We start from the raw sequence: 8,866 nt of genomic DNA, 5'->3' as shown, positions 1-8,866 counted from the left end.
AGGTGACAGGCGGCGGCGGGGCCTGCGCGTTGAGGGGCGCGCTGCGGCGCCGGGAGAGACCGCCGAGCTACGGGAGCCCGCCGAGCCGGGGGCAGCGCGCCGCCGCCCTGAGGGCAGCCCTTCTCGTCGCCGTGTGCGTTCGCTCGCCCGCCCGTTTTTTTTTTTCTTTCTTTCTTTCTTTCTTTCTTCCCCCCTTAGCTCAAAATGCGCGTTTTTCATTCTTTTCTGCAAAATAAATAAATAAATGAATAAATTACACACACACACATATATATATATATATATAGTTCCCCTCAGATGAGGGCTTGGTGGTGCAGGCTGGCACCCCGCTCTTCCCTTTGTCTCTGCGCAATGCTTTCAGCCTCGTCTGTGATTGCGAGCCACGGGGGGGAATCGAGATCTACCACGACCATCACGGGGTTTAAATTCCTTTTGTTTCGCTTCGCAATCTCGGTACCTTGGGTGGAAGTTACGGACCTCCCCGCAGCTGCTGAGGAGCTTTTATTTCCGAAAAGCCGTGAAAATACACCTGATGCAGCGTGCACAGTACGCTGCGCGCATGCAAAGGAGCGCGGGATGGGGGGAGCGCTATCACAGCCCCTTCTGGCGTTACCATAGCGCTGTAAGTAACGCCCCGAGCCGCGAGGAGAGAAAATAAACGGGCAGGGGAAAAAAATATATATATATGAAAACACAACGCTGGAGCAAAGCTAAACAGCCAGTGCAGCAGCTGCGGGAGCTGGTGTCATTCACAATTCAAAAGGTGTGGTATGGAGAAGGTATTTTCACCAGGGACAATAACTGCAGAACTCAGAAAATGCCCGCAATTTTCAGATAGGCACGTATGTTCCCTTACTGCAAAGTACTGAATGAGCTCACATCCTGAAAGAGAAGGACTTAAATTATTGGAAACTTTAAACGTGATTTAAATGTAGATATACTCCTTATCCACACCTTGGCGTCGTCTTTTCTTGCTAAGTTGTGTCCCTGCTCTCTATAGCAGATAATGCGTTGCTTTTGTGTTCTGTTGGCCGTTTGGTGTTTGGTTTATAGTCAGGTCAGATCCTTGATCACTGTTTGTACAGCTCTAGGGAAAGTACATATGTTTCAGGAAAAAAAAATCCCATCTAAATTTTTTCAGCCATGGACATAACCAAACACAGAAGATTCATTTAGGCTTAGCTCTTATTTCTCATCTTCTATAATTGCTAGCAACCATTCATTGCTTTGGATTTACAGATGAAACCAGAAGATGCAAATAAAGGCCCTGACTGTGCAGCCAGGCATGCCCCAGGGTGTCACAGGGCCGGCCACTTCAGGCTTCAGCCAGCGAACAACCGGGCTTTGCAAGCAGCCTTGAAGAAGAGCAGCTGCAACAAAGATGCATTATATTCTTCTTTAGTCAAAGCCAGCAGGAGTGCTCTCAGTGGATCAGCGGTCTGCCTGTAGTTCAAACTGCTGGGCCTTGTTGGGAGAGCAGATGGGGGAGAGACAGCCAGAATCTCATCATACATCATAATAGGATCACTGCCATGATCCAGAATGGTTGTAGATGTAGATACCGTCGTGTAGACACGCAGATACTTAAACATACAGTTAGGCAAGGGAAAGGTTTAAGTTAATCTGGGCAGTTCTTTGCTGGATCAATGGGAGAAGCACCAGCGTGCTTCTGAAAGCCTAGCCATATGTTTATCCTCAATGTCTTTATTTAAGCGACCCTGTGAGCACCATTCCCCTAACACATGCACCAGCCAGTCAAAGAAAGTCATTTTTTTGAGTTTCATTTTAAGTTTATGTGCTTGTGCCATTTTCTGAGTTTTGTTTTAGGTTTTGTTTGGTTTTGTTTGTATGTTTGTTTTAAATGCCTTCTTATCCCATCTGGATTTTAATTGTCCTCTGAGTCTGTATTTAGAAATTTCCATAAGATTTTCTCTAGCATAACTGGGACCTTGGATACCTTTCAGTTTATATGGCTGAATTTCAGAGGTCCTGGTTCTGGGCATAATTAGATCTGCACCAAAAGCAGTTTTCGGTTTAATAGTCAATTTTGCCTTGTAGAAAAGAGTCTGGATCATAGATTGTGCTGTCTCCCACATCTAGCTGTCTTATCTGGATAGGTGGGATAAGGTAAATGATGCTCCATTTAAGTAAACGCATCTCTCTTATTACTAGCCTTTGCAATTATTTCTGTGGCACAGCTCTAATGGTTTTATTAGGCTGTGTTATGCTTTAATGTTCATTCTGATTGATGAGTGAATTACAAAATTGTGACAATGCTAGAGAATGAGTGCTTAGATTGTCATGCTGTAGTTCATAGGAGAAGCGTTTTCTCAACAGAGGGTTTCTGTAACTAGGTGTTTGTTGCTACTAATACAGGCTGGGTTTTCCATAGCAATTTTAGAAGGTGATGGTGCTCCTGTGGTTGGACATATCTGACTCTCCTATTTAGAATATGACTTGTTGTTTTACTGGTGAGGGAAGATACTTCTTACCAGCACAAAGAAGTTGAAATATGTTCCAGAAATGCTAAGGATGGAGTAGTGGAGGAAGGAATCCACCATTGAAATCCACACACCCTCACTATGTTAATGGAGGACTGATAACTAGAATATTTCTGCAGAATGCCTGTACCCTACAGACATGTAAAACCATGGCCTGTTGGTCTTCTTCCAAACTAAGGCAGGTTCCAAAGCATTATTAATCTTGGTGGGAAGATACTGTAATTTTAATACCTTAATAACATTACTGAGAAAGAACCAAGCACACTGGAGCAGTAGCCATGATGTCCTCAGACTCAGAACTCCTATAGCATTAGGAAAAAAAATCAGTTCTATTCTGCTGCTCTCTTTTCAGAAAAGAGAAGTAATAAATAAAAAAATATATGTATATTAAAAAAAGACATTTCAATAAAAGGGGACTAAATGGAACATCTGAACTATTTAAGTTTTCAAGGGTGACATGGAGGCTCTATAAATTCTCTGGTCTGTCAAGAAATGCACCAGAACAGAGAAAGGAAGACCATACAATTAAAAGCATCATAAGGAACATTACAACATGAGCAATGCTACGATTCTGTGAGTCTATGAAGAAGGCTTCTTTCAACAAGCAGAAGTTGTATCCAAAGTCAGAAAAGACTGTAAACTCTAATGATTTAAATCCAAAAATGTGACAAAGAAGTTAGAAAAGGAGGTTTAGGAATAACCTACAAAAGATAGAAAAAATATTAAATCTCTCTCCGAACAAATCAAGAGACAGGAAGCCTGCTGGGAAGTTTGACTGGTCTGTAAAGCCAGTAGGCTTTTAGGATGCAGAAGGATCATCTGGAGAAGATGTAGCCACTTTTTTTTTTTATTATTTTTACTTTATAATTTTATTTTTATTTTTATTTTATGAATTACTGATTAGTGGATGGCATGGATGAGCTTTGGCCAGTTTCAATACTCTGAAACTTCTTTAAAGGGAGCAATTGGGAATTCATGTCTCAAGATGAAGTGGAAGTAGAAAAGAGCTCAAGTACTGACTTCTCTGCCTTCTCATTTACAAGTACTTTGGCATCAGCAGAGACTGGAACATTGCTCATAGGGCAACTTTTTAAAGGATTTTGGAGAAGATGTTGGAAACCGTAGGCCCGGAAATCTGATATACTTAATAGACAAATAAGTAGAAATAATGCTGAAGAGCAGAAGAGACTTAATGAGCACGTGGAGAAGACACATTTGAGGGAGTCAGTATTGCTTTAATACAGAAAATGAGTATCTCACAGATCTATCAACCTTCTTTGTAAAAGTCAAGTTCAGCACTCAGCAGTGATCAAAATATAAACCAGTAACTGTTACAACTGGAAAAATTATTAGGAGAGAAGGAAAGACCAGAAAGAAAGAAAGATTTTATACAATGCCATTGTATAAATCCTCGATGCATCTGGAATTCCTTGTGCAGCTGCAGTATCTTCAGCTTAGAAAAAATCTGGTAGAACTGGAAAAGACTCAAAACATTGAAGAGAAGTAATAGAAGGACTTCCAGATGGGCAGAGCTACCTCAAATGGGTCACTCCAGTCCGCAGCTGAGGGCAAGCGGTATCAGTCTGTAAAATCTTCAGTGGACCAAACAAGGAGCAGGAAACAAGACTGTTCATTGGTGTATCACATATGGCATCCAAGGAACCTCAAATGAAAGTAGAACTTGGAAGTCTCAGAATAAAATGAGGCAATCCTTCACACAGCCTTGGAGTTATGAGTATTCGTTGCTTCAGGGATTGTGGATACCAAAACTTTAGATCGGTTTAAAAAGTGACTGAAAAATCTCAAAGCTTCTTGCTGGAGTTCATCAAGTTCCTGGGAATGTATTTTGGGGAAATACAGAATGTGTTTGCCCTGTTCTTACATTCTTTCTGCTCCCATATTATCAGCTGCTGTCACAACCTGCTGGGTTGGATGGAGCTTTGAGCTGACCCGCTATTGGTTTTGATGTTTTAATGATTATTTTAACATAGCCTCATAATTTTACTTCCCAACCCTAGAACAGCTAGCTTTTATAATCTCCTTAAACCATTTCCGCTCATTAAATAATTGCATAGGGTTTCTGTGCCTTGTTTTTCTTTGCCTTGATTCCTTCACTATTTCCTGTACTTCAGTGTTATGTTTAAGCACGAATGTGTTTTCAGCACTGCCCAGTAATCTGAAAAAACATCTCATTAAAAATCATTAATGCGTTCTTCCCAGAAGCATTAAAAACAAATTAATGCCTGTAGCTGCACTGCTGTTCTCGCTTTCGGGGGAAGGCAGGTTGTGGGTGCCATCCTGAATAGAGCCAAGATGGAAGGGGTGGTGTTATATGTGGTGTGCCACTCTGGGGAAAGAAACAGCATTGCACTGTGGACAAGTCAGTTGTCAAAATGCATGGATACGAAGCAGTTTCTTTTTCTCCAAACCCTTAAACTGTTATTGTGAACTAAGGGGAAACAAGACAGAAATATTCACACTTCCATTTGGACTGATGCAAACAGGTTTAGGACTACTGGAGTAAAGAACTGTGAAAACAAAGTTGTAAGTTATGATGATAGACCAGATACAATCAGTATCCTTTTGCATGCCTTTTTCCTAGAAGAAGCTATTTTCATCCATTTCATATCACTGTAAACCTATTAATAATTGTACAAAGCTTTAACAGCAGAGACTGTAATGTATGTATTAATAATGCATTTCCAGAGAAAATATATTAATGCTTTTCTAAATGTTCAATTAAGTTATTACCTAATGCCACAAAATGTTAGTAATAGAAAGCAAGTTCAACCTTTCATCATTTGGTGATATTGCAGATGTCTAGGAAAATTTTTGAAAAGCGCTTGGAGGAAAGAAGTGTGAGAGGAGAAAAGCTCTCATCGTGCTGTGGCAGACAGCTGGAGGCTGTAACAAGAGCCCCAAGGCTCTTGGCCACAAGATTGCAGGCTGCCACTCCAGGGAATTCTGAATATCATCACACCAGCCTGAGCCAGGAAGTCGGCTTTTCTGGCTTCCTCCTTCCCCTTTTTTCTCCCCTGCCCAAGACCTTTATGGAAACCTCCATCAGGGAGGCGCATTAAAGCGGAACTATAATCAAAAAATTGAAAACACCGAGCAAAAGGAGCAGGTGTGTAGATTTGTTTTGTAAATTTTCCTTTGCATTTATGTAAATGCTGCCTTTTTAACCTTTCTTATTCTCTAACATTGCTAATTCCTAATTCCTATGCAGTTCCTTTAGCAAATATATTTAAAAGTCAATAGAGATCACTGATTCCATTTTTCTTTTTTTTTTTTCCTGAATTTTGCTGAGGCAAAATAATAGTTTCCTTAAGAATAAACAATATCATTTGCTGGTTTAAATTCCAACATTGTAGTTTTGATTAGCCTATTTACTCAGCGTATCTGCTGCAACCTTTGGCATTTTTCTGAGGGAACTAATAAAGCATTTCATTGGAAATGCATATTTGCCACAGACCACACTACTTTTGTTATCAGTAAGCAAACATTCCCTTTGTAGATAAACTATTCTAGAGATAAACTTAACTGACGTACGTTAGAAACATGGGGCAACCGAAGTTAGAAGGAACCTCAGGAGATCTGTTCTCCAGTCTTCTGCTCATAGCAGGGACAGCTCTGAGTTCAGAACAGGTTGCTTGAGATGTTACCCTGTCAAGGCTTACAAATGTCAACGAAAGGAATTTTCACGACATCCCTGGGCAACCTGCCCCACTGTTTGTCTGTCGTCATGGTGAAAAAGTGTTCTAGGCAGAACCTTTCATGTTTCAACTGACCACTGTTGTCTCATCACCCCTCCACCATGCCCTCCCCCCCCCCCCCAGGTTTGAAAAACCTGACTCCATCTTCTCCGTGATCTCAACAGATACAAGTGGCTGCCATCAGATCTCCAGTTGGTCTCTCCTCTAGGTCAGACAATATCTCCTCAATATCTCCTCATGGAATCCAGCCCCTAGACATGATGGTAACCCTCCAGAGGTCCAGAGGTCTGTTCAGTACTAAGTAGATGGCTTAATTGATCTGTTAGTGTAGTCCAAGAGGCTTTTTTGGCCTTATTTGCTTCCTGAGCACTCTGCTGTCTCATGGGCTGCCTGCTGTCTACCAAGATCCCAAGTTCTCCTCAAGATAGCTGCTCCCCACCCTGTCATTCCCCAACCCTTCTCCAGGGGTGCTTCCCTCCCCATTGCAGGACTTTGCACATGTTCTTGTCAAAATTCACAGAGGTTCTGTTCAATTTTTTCCAACTCTGTAGATCTTTTTGGCAGCCCTGCCCTCAAACATATGCTCTGCTCCTCCCAGCCTGGAGGATCAGTGAGCAGCCACTGCATCACCTCCTCCAGGTCATGGATAGCAATGGACAACATGGATAACGTTAAACAGAACGAGTCCTAGGATAGACCCCTACAATATCCCACCTCTTAGCATGTCCCATTAACCATGGATTCTTAGCCTGATCATCCAACCAAGCTCTTAAGCATCTCATTGCCCACCCATCCAGACTATAACATTGTAATTTGGATACAAGAGTATTGTTAGAGATGATGTTGAAAGCAAGCTGAAGTCAAAGTGAATGGGACATGATGTTCTCCCCATGCCCACAAATCCAGTCATCGTCTTATCATAGAATTGATTCAGGTTGATCTGGCACAATATTCTGTTAGCAAATCCAGACCTCTTGCCAATCTGCTCTAGGAGGACTTGCTCCATGATTTTCCCAGGGTCTGAAGTGAGATTGACCCAGTTGTTCCCCAGGCTGATCTTTTGGAAAGGGGATTTGACGTGTGTTTTTTACCAGTGGTGGTAAGTGGTCTTCCACCAATCTCCATGACCTTCTGAAGACAACAGTGGCCTTATCAGGACATCAGAAAGTTCTTAGCACTGTGCATGCACTTTGTCAGGTCGCATTGACTTGTACAGTTCAAGTACAATCTATCTACAACTTGACCTTCATCCATTGCTGGGTAAATTACACCATGTGCACGTTTAAATGAGACACATCTGTATTTTACAGATAACTTACAGCAAGGCAACATTCATTTGTGCACTTGCTTAGCACATAAAATACAGCCAACTTTGGGTTCAAACTTAGCAAAGGAGAACTAAGATCTTTATTGATTCAGCCTGCTGTAAACTGATGCTAAATCACCAAGCTGCTGAGAAAGTCCCCTCTGTAATCTTCACAGCACCTTTGTTTGACGTAAACCTGATATGCAGTGGGTGAAAAAGGGGAGGGGAAGAAAAACCCTACAATAGAAAAGAACAAGTCAGTGGGGCTGTGACTGAAAGAAACCTACTGCCCTTTACTCTGCAGCTTCCGAGAGCACCTTCCTGGTACCTGGGCTGTGTTCAAGACAAGCCAGAGAGCTGCAGTTAAGAAATATATAGTTAATGTGAGCAGCAGAATGGGAAGTAGCAGCTGAGTCTGAGCTGAGGTGAAATACAGAACTGCACTAAGGCTGCCTGGTACAAGATGCAAGTCAGGCTGATGTACTGGTAGATGTGTTATAGAAGGGATATGTGCTTGTCAGCCCATGCAGCTCTGCACAGGCCTGAAAGGGTTTCTCTTCAGGTTGGTAATATCTGGGCAACTGACTGGGAGTGCAGGCTGTTGATTGCTTTATGGTATGTTTTATCAGAAGTGTCCTTGCCTAGTACAAAATTTGAAGTTAACTCTGTTACTAACAGGACAGCAGTGCTACAGCTGCTGATCTCCAGCCACATCTGCAGGCACATCCCAAGGCCCTGCCCTGTAGTCAAAGTCTAATGCTTTGCTTTGGGAGGAGAAGGATTTTTATTTATGGGCAACTGCTGACCTCCAGACAACCAAACACACACAAACATTTCTGTTTGTATTGCACTGTGCTGTATTTTCTCTCTGTTACTATTACTATTTTTTATTTTTGTATTTTTTATTTTTTTTGTAAGCCTGATGGAGCAATGAGGAGGTGGAAAGCTGATTTAAATTTGCTTGACAGACCCAAGAGCAATTACCAGAGCCCATCAAGGCTTTTTTCAACTGAGGAAAGCACAAAGAGGGTATTTTGACAATGTGCCATAGGCAGACACGGTCCTGCTTTATGTTACTGTGTGAATAAATACTGCCTGGCTGTGTCATGAGTTTATACAGGGATTTGAGGATCTGTTGAGGATCTGCCATCTAAGAGTTTCTTTTACTTCTCTGAACGGCATAACAAATTAAATAAAGTGTGCTCTCCTCAGCACACAGCTTTGTTGTTCCATAATAGGAAATAGAGTAGGACAAAACAGTTAAAAACCTTGAAAAAAAGACAAGAGGCAAGATGGAATCCATGCAGGGGACAGATCAGGGCTGAGCCAGAGCAGCCCTTTTT

This window comes from Tympanuchus pallidicinctus, unplaced genomic scaffold (genome assembly GCF_026119805.1).
Source record: "Tympanuchus pallidicinctus isolate F22 unplaced genomic scaffold, pur_lepc_1.0 scaffold2, whole genome shotgun sequence".
NCBI lineage: Eukaryota > Metazoa > Chordata > Aves > Galliformes > Phasianidae > Tympanuchus > Tympanuchus pallidicinctus.
Note: the sequence above shows the minus strand (reverse complement) of the source record.